Raw genomic sequence first — 9165 nt, forward strand, 5'->3', positions numbered from 1 at the left:
ATCACCAATGCTCCTCTCATCGGGAGAGGGCAATCTCCATCAACATCTTCATCAGCACCATCTCCTCTCAAAACCCTAGTTCATCTCTTGTATCCAATTCTTGTCTCCAAGTTCGGGATTGTTGCTAGTAGGTTGTTAGTAGTGTTAATTACTCCTTGTAGTTGATGCTAGTTGGTTTAATTGGTGGAAGATCATATGTTCAGATCCTATATGCATATTAATACCCCTATGATTATGAACATGTTTATGCTTTGTGAGTAGTTACTTTTGTTCCTGAGGACATGGGAGAAGTCTTGCTATTAGTAGTCATGTGAATTTCGTATTTGTTCGATATTTTGATGAGATGTATGTTGTCTCTCCTCTAGTGGTGTTATGTGAACGTCGACTACATGACACTTCACCATTATTTGGGCCTAGAGGAAGGCATTGGGAAGTAATACGTAGATGATGGGTTGCTAGAGTGACAGAAGCTTAAACCCTAGTTTATGCGTTGCTTCGTAAGGGGCTGATTTGGATCCATATGTTTCATGCTATGGTTAGGTTTACCTTAATACTTTTGTTGTAGTTGCGGATGCTTGCAATAGAGGTTAATCATAAGTGGGATGCTTGTCCAAGTAAGGGCAGCACCCAAGCACCGGTCCACCCACATACCAAATTATCAAAGTACCGAACGCGAACCATATGAACGTGATGAAACCTAGCTTGACGATATTCCCATGTGTCCTCAGGAGCGCTTTACATCATATAAGAGTTTGTCCCGACTTGTCCTTTGATACGAAAAGGATTGGGCCACCTTGCTGCACTTTATTTACTTTTGTTACTTGTTGCTCATTACAAATTATCCTATCACAAAACTATCTGTTACCACTTATTTCAGTACTTGTAGAGAATACCTTGCTGGAAAGCGCTTATCATTTCCTTCTGCTCCTCGTTGGGTTTGACACTCTTACTTATCGAAAGGACTATGATAGATCCCCTATACTTGTGGGTCATCAATATTCACACCAAGGACGTCATCAATGGACGATCCGTCAAGGTCATCATCGATGGAGGGAGTTGTCATAATCTTGCAAGTGAAGAACTTTGCTCCAAACTCCAATTGCCCAAGACGAAGCATCCCCATCCATACAAAGTGCAATTGCTTAGCGACTCCGGCACCATCCAAGTCGAGCACCGAGTACAAGTCTCCTTCAAAATTGGCGCCTACGAAGACACCTTGGAACGCGACGTCGTTCGAATGACCGTTTACCATCTTCTCCTTGGACGTCCATGGCAATTTGATAGAGGAGTCATCCACAACGGCTGAACGAACCACTACATCTTCAAGATGAAGGGCAAGGAGTACGTCCTCCATCCAATGTTGCCAAGTCAAGTGATCGCCGACAAGCAAGCCACCCATCGTGGAGATCATAGTGAGAGAGCGAGTCACCAAAAAGAGTGTGAGCGCCACAAGTCCAATTCGGACACCTCCACGATGAGCGAAAAGAATAACTTAGTCCTATTTTCCACCAAAAGTGATATAAGAGGAGTGTGTGAGAACCCATTTAGTGTCCTACACTACGTCATTGTGTGCAAGGACAATGCACCACAAACTAACACTTCTCACACTCTTCCTCTAGTGTTATCTTCTCTTTTGCGGGAATTTCATGATGTTTTCCCCGACGAGCTACCTCCGGGACTACCTCCACTATGAGGCATTGAACATCGCATCGACCTCATCCCCGGAGCACCGCTTCCGAACAAAGCTCCTTACCGCGTCAACCCCAAAGAAACCAAAGAAATACATAGGAAAGTAAAGCATCTCATAGACCATGGACATGTGCGTGAAAGTTTGAGCCCTTGTGCCGTCCCGGTCATTCTTGTGCCAAAACGAGACAGTAGCTTTCGCATGTGCTCCGATTGTAGACCTATCAATGCTATCACCGTTCTCTATAGGTATCCCATTCCACGCCTTGACGATATGCTTGATGAACTTAGTGGTGCCACTATATTTTCCAATACTGATCTTAAGAGTGGTTACTATCAAATCCACATACAAGAGGGTGATGAATGGAAAACCGCTTTCAAAACAAAATTTGGCTTGTATGAGTGGTTAGTCATGCCTATGGGTCTCTCGGAAGCACCGGGCACCTTTATGCGTCTCATGAATCATGTCTTTCGCCCTTACATTGGTATATTTGTTGTGGTCTACTTTGATGATATCCTTGTTTATAGCAAATCTCTTAGAGATCATGTCACCCATGTTCGAACCATTTTGCAAACTCTTCGAAAAGAGCAACTCTATGCTAATATGGAGAAATGCCTTTTTGGCATTGATAAGCTCATTTTCTTGGGTTTTGTTGTTTCTTCTAAGGGTGTTCATGTTGATGAGTACAAGATCAATGCTATTAAGACTTGGCCACAACCAACCAATTTTCAACAAGTGCGTAGCTTTCTTGGCCTTGCGGGTTTCTTTCGTCGCTTTGTGAAGGATTTTAGCACCATTGCTTCGCCTTTGCATGCTTTGAGCAAGAAGAATACACCTTTTGTTTGGGGACCATCCCAAGATACCGCTTTCAATGAGCTTAAGAACTTGCTTACTCATGCTCCCGTTCTTGCTTTACCAAACTTTGACAAACCCTTTGAAATTCATTGTGATGCTAGTGGCAATGTCATAGGAGGCATGTTAACGCAAGAGAAGCGCCCCTTAGCTTACTTTAGTGAGAAACTCTCCAGCGCGTAACTCAATTACCCCATCTATGACAAAGAGCTATATGCTTTAATCCGCGTTTTGGATGAATGGGAACACTATCTTCGCCATCATGAGTTTATCATTCATACCGATCATGAAACGCTCAAGTATCTTAAGGGCCAAACCAATTTGAACAAGCGTCATGCTAAATGGAGTGAATTTATTGAGTCTTTTCCTTATGTCATCAAGTACATTAAGGGCAAAGAAAACATTGTGGTGGATGCCCTTTCTCGCATATGCATGCTTGTCACTCAACTCGAATTGGATGTCATTGGTTTTGAGCATATCAAAGACTTCTATGAGCATGATCCTACTTTTGCTACTCCTTATGCCAAGTGTTTGTCGCACACCTCTTGGGAATGCTATTACATCAATGATGGATATCTTATGAGAGCTAGCAAACTTTGCATCCTCGAGTCTTCTCTTTGTTTGTTGCTTTTGCAGGAATCTCATGGAGGAGGCTTAATGGGACATTTTGGACGCGACAAGACGTTCGCCACGCTCTCGAAGAACTACTTTTCGCCAAAGATGTTTCGCAACGTCAGCCGCTTCACCAACCATTGCTCTACATGTCACAAAGCTAAGTCCAAAGCTCAATCCCACGGCCTGTATATGCCTCTACCAATTCCATATCAACCATGGGAAGACATTAGCATGGACTTTGTACTTGGTTTGCCTAGGACTCGAAATGGGAAGGATTCGGTATTTGTCGTTGTGGACCGTTTCTCAAAAATGGCACATTTTATTCCTTGCAACAAGATAGACAATGCTTCACATGTTGCTAATCTCTTTTGTAGGGAAATATTGCTTCTACATGGAGTGCCCAAGACTATCGTCTCGGGCCGCGACGTCAAGTTCCTTAGCTACTTTTGTAAGACCCAATGCGCCAAGCTCGGAATCAAGCTACTTTTCTCCACGTCGTATCATCCACAAACCGACGGCCAAACAGAAGTTACCAACCACACACTCTCCTCTCTACTTCCGGTACTCATCAATAAGAACATCAAGGAGTGGGAGGAGTGCCTACCTATCGCCGAGTTCGCCTACAACCGAGCAAAACACTCAATAACCGGCAAGTCCCCCTTCGAGGTCGTCTACGGTTTCAAACCTTTGTCCCTTTGGACATTCTCCCTCTACCACTCCAAGAGCGCATCAATTTGGACGCAAGTGCACATGTGACACATCTCAAGAAGGTGCATGAAGATACAAGAAACACCATCGAGCGCCAAGTTCAACGCCTTGCGACCAAGCTCAACTTCAACAAGCAACCTATGATCTTCAACATTGGTGATCTCATTTGGCTACACCTTCGCAAGGACCTTTTTCCACAAGAACGCAAGTCGAAGCTTCGACCCCGAGCGGATGGACCCTTCAAGGTGCTCGCACGATACAACGACAACGCTTACAAGATTGACCTCCCACGCGACAAGTACAACATGAGCGACATCTACAACGTCAAAGATCTTTCTCCCTTCCATGATGATGAAGAATTTGATCCGAGGACGGATCTTCCAAAAGGGAGGGGAGATGATGCGGAGCATCCCAAGGCCATCCCCATGGACCCAACTACATCTCCTAAGACACCTCTTGGACCCATGACACGAGCACGTGCAAGAGCCCTTGAAACCAAGGTGACATCTCTCCTCTCACATTTCCACTTTGATGCACATGAGACATGGCTACTACCTCATATGGACACTTTGTGCATTCTCAGGTATCATGGAGAAGCTAAGGAGCAAGGAGAAGAGGAAGAGGAAGATGGACGAGAAGACGGAGAAGAAGAAGGGCTGAAGGAAAAGTCCCAGCCACCGGACGACCGGCCGAGACCGGACGTCTGGCGCCGATGCTCCAGCCGAACCCCAGCGAGCGGACGTCCAACCCAGACCGGACGACCGGTGCCCCTGCACCCGAGCCAAATGGGCGGACGACCGGTGCCAGCGGACGACCGACGACCGGACGACCGGTAGCCTCTGGAAATCCGCAACACCAGCATCCGAGCCAGAATGAGCGGACGACCGGCAGCCACCGGACGTCCGGCCGCTCCTGAGACACCGGAGGTCCGGTCCCCAGCGGACGTCCGTTACCTGGCTGTGTCCAGATTCGGGCCCGAGGCCCATGTACCCCTACTTTCGCCCCCTTTTGCACTTAGACTATATATGGACCTCCTATTCCTTCTAGCTAGGGTTAGCAAAGGATTAGCTCATATTTTGTGGGAGAGCTTTTCTCATCCACTTGGTTACCTTCTGCTCGGAGATTCGAGCCTCCTACGGTGAAGATCCCCCAAGCGGATTCAAGACCCCTCTTTAGGGAAGAACATCAAGACCTCGACCTTTACCCTTGTATCGTCCTTAGTTGATCGTGTACCATGTGAACCCTATGTATTCGAGGATCTAGCACATGTGTAACTTGTTCTTGTTGGTTTAGTGTTTATCTTGTGTTTCCCCCGTGATTTCCCTCGTTCCCCTCCTCGTGTTCTTCGTGTTCATCGCGGGATCCGCTCCTATCGTGAAAGATCGGCCCATAGTGTTCCTACCCTACATAAGCTTGCGACACCTAGACCTACTTCTACTATTAATTCTGATATGTCGCATGTTATTGATGATGCCACTTCTGCTATGCATGATACTTATGATGAAACTACTTCTATGCTTGATAATACTGTGCCATTAGGTGAATTTCTTGATGAACAACTTGCTAGGGTTAGAGAGAATGAAATTGTTGAAACTGATAATATTGATGAAAGTGATGATGAAGATTCTCCCCCTAGATATGAATTACCTATGTTCCTGAAGGTTATGTTATGGATGAAGAAACTGCTAGAGACTTTCTTGCTTGCAATGATAGGAATGATCTTAAGAACCTTTTAGCTAAGCTGAAACAAAAAACTTTGAATGCTAGAATGAAATATGATCCTGCTTATGCTACTTCACCTATCTTTGTTACTGATAAGGATTATGAATTCTCTATTGACCCTGATATAATTACTTTAGTTGAATCTGATCCTTTCTATGGCTATAAACTGAAACTGTTGTGGCACATCTTACTAAATTAAATGATATCGCGACCCTATTTACTAATTATTATATCCTTAAATTATTTCCGTTCTCATTAAAGGTTGATGCTAAGACATGGTTTAATTCTCTTGATCCTGGTTGTGTGCGTAGTCCCCAGGATATGATTTATTACTTCTCTGCTAAATATTTCCCCGCTCATAAGAAACCAGCTATTTTAAGGGAAATATATAATTTTGTGCAAATTGAAGAAGAGAGTCTGCCACAAGCTTGGGGGAGGCTTCTCCGATTACTTAATGCTTTGCCTGATCATCCTCTCAAGAAAAATGAAATACTTGATATCTTTTATAATGGACTAACCGATGCTTCCAGAGATTACCTGGATAGTTGTGCTGGTTGTGTTTTCAGGGAAAGAACTATTGATGAAGCTGACATTCTATTGAATAATATGTTGACTAATGAAAATAATTGGACACTTCCTGAACCTACTCGTAAGCCAACTCCAAAGAAAAGAGGTATTCTATTTCACAGTCCTGAAGATATGCAAGAGGCAAAGAAATCTATGAAAGAAAAAGGTATTAAAGCTGAAGTTGTTAAGAATTTACCTCCTTATTGAAGAAATACATGGTCTTAATTTACCGCCAGTTGAAGAAATACATGGTCTTGATAACCCGACACAGGTAGTAAAGGTAAATTCTCTCTATAGATATGATAAAGCTAAAATCCCTCCTACTATGTTTGCTAGCCAATGCTTAGATGAGTTTGATACCTTTATGGTTAAGCAAGAAGATTTTAATGCTTATGTTGGTATAAAATTGAAACATAATGCTTATATGGTTGAACACTTGAGTGATTATATGGCTAATGTTAAAGGTGAACTAAAACTTATTAGTAAACATGCTTCTATGGTTACCACTCAAGTAGAACAAGTACTTAAAGCTCAGAATGATTTGCTCAATGAATTGAATACTAATAAAAATGATAATGATGTTAGAGTTATGACTAGAGGTGGTAAAATGACCCAGGAACCTTTGTATCCTGAGGGCCATCCTAAGATAATTGAGCAAGATTATCAAAGAAATAATATTGATGCACCTAGTCCTTCTAAAAGGAAGAAAAAGAAAAATGATAGGACTTTGCATGCTTCTAGTGAACCTGCTATTGACACACCTGAGAATCCTAATGATATTTCTATTTCTGATGCTGAAACACAATCTGGTAATGAGCATGAACCTAGTGATAATGTTAATAATGATGTTCATGTTGATGCTCAACCTAGCAATGATAATGAGGTAGAAACTGAACCTGCTGTTGATCTTGATAACCCACAATCAAAGAATCAACGTTATGATAAGAGATACTTTGTTTCTAGGAAGCACGGTAAGGAAAGAGAACCATGGGTTCAGAAACCCATGCATTTTCCTCCTAAACCATCCAAGAAAAAGGTTGATGAGGATTTTGAGCGCTTTGCTGAAATGATTAGACCTATCTTTTTGCGTATGCGTTTGACTGATATGCTTAAAATGAATCCTTATGCTAAATATATGAAATATATTGTTACTAATAAAAGAAAGATACTGGAAGCTGAAATTTCCACCATGCTTGCTAATTATACTTTTAAGGGTGGAATACCAAAGAAACTTGGAGATCCAGGAGTACCAACTATATCATGCTCCATTAAAAAGAAACTATGTTAAAACTGCTTTATGTGATCTTGGAGCCGGTGTTAGTGTTATGCCTCTCTCTTTATATCGTAGACTTGATTTGAATAAGTTGACACCTACTGAAATATCTTTGCAAATGGCTGATAAATCAACTACTATACCTGTCGGTATTTGTGAGGATGTGCCTGTTGTGGTTGCAAACGTTACTATTTTAACGGACTTTGTTATTCTTGATATTCCCGAGGATGATAGTATGTCTATTATTCTTCGAAGACCCTTTTTGAATACTGCAGGAGCTGTTATTGATTGCACCGAAGGCAATGTCACTTTTCATGTTAATGGCAATGAGCATATGATACACTTTCCGAGGAAACAACCTCAAGTTCACAATATCAATTCTATTGGAAAAATTTCAACTATTACTATTGGAGGTTTTGAATTTCCTCTTCCTACTGTCAAGAAGAAATATGATATTCTTATTGTTGGGGACATGCATATCCCTGTTGAGGTAACCTAGTGTTATTCGAAAATTCTCCGGTTCCATGTTATTCGGAATGAGTTTGTTAACAAGACCTGATCAACCTTGTTAGTGGATTCGTTTTAATGAGGATGAGATGGATGAATTTAGGAAACACAACTCTCTGTACCCTCTTTTTACTTTCTGTTATTTATATTAAATAAAGCAAAAATAGTATTTTCCTGTCTATTTTCTGAATTATCCATGCCATAAAAAATACCCCGAAAATAAAAGTTCTCCAAATGCCCTGAAATTTAAATATGATTTTTTCTAGAATATTTGAGAATATCTGGCACTGAGAACACAGCAAGGGGAGCAAGCACCTGGCCACGAGGGTCCAGGGCGCTCCCTACCCCCTGGGCGCGCCCCCTGCCTCGTGGGCCCACGATGGCTCCCCTCCACTTATTCCACTACCACACACTCCTTCTTCCTCCCAAAAACATCACTAGCCAGCTCAAACCCGAGTCCAAGCTCATTTTGCTACCATTTTCGATCTCCTTGCTCAAAGCTCCATTCACAAAACTGCTTTGGGGGATTGTTCCTTGGTATGTGACTCCTCCAATGGTCCAATTAGTTTTTGTTCTAGTGCTTTATTCATTGCATATTTTGCTGCTTAGGTGACCCTATTCTTGAGCTTGCATGTCAAATTTATATGGTCAAAAGTAGTTTTAATGCATGATATTGCCTCTAGGCACTTGTAGGAGTAGTTGCTATCAATTTTGTTGAGTTTGGTTCACTTTTATTTTGAAGTTACTAAAAATTTCAGAGGAAGAAATATGTTTAGGAAAATGTACCAAGGTGGTCCTTCAAGGAAGCAAGGACCCAGGCTCGCAATACGCGATGCCGATGATGAACCACCGAGGGAAGCTCAAGTGCGGGCTTGTGAATGGCCTTCAGATGACTTTACGGATCGAGCAGGAATCAAGGAAGAATTTAACGCATATGTGCGTAATGCTGATCTTGAGAGCTTCGAGGCAGAGAAGTGCCGCCAGTACCACTATCTCACTGATTCCTTTGTGAGAAGGTTTGAATTTTCATCATCATGCAATTCTCAAACTGTCCTGTTCGATCTTTATGAAAATTCTTATACTATGGACTTAGAGGATTTTAATACTGCTTGCAAACTTCCACAATGGGGCAGCACTGGTGAGCCTCGCAAATCTGAGTTTAGAGATTTTCTTGCTAGTATAACTGTGGGGGAATCTAGAGATATAACACAAGCTACCATAGGGAGCATTCATT

This window comes from Triticum dicoccoides, chromosome 1A (genome assembly GCF_002162155.2).
Source record: "Triticum dicoccoides isolate Atlit2015 ecotype Zavitan chromosome 1A, WEW_v2.0, whole genome shotgun sequence".
Classification (NCBI taxonomy): domain Eukaryota; kingdom Viridiplantae; phylum Streptophyta; class Magnoliopsida; order Poales; family Poaceae; genus Triticum; species Triticum dicoccoides.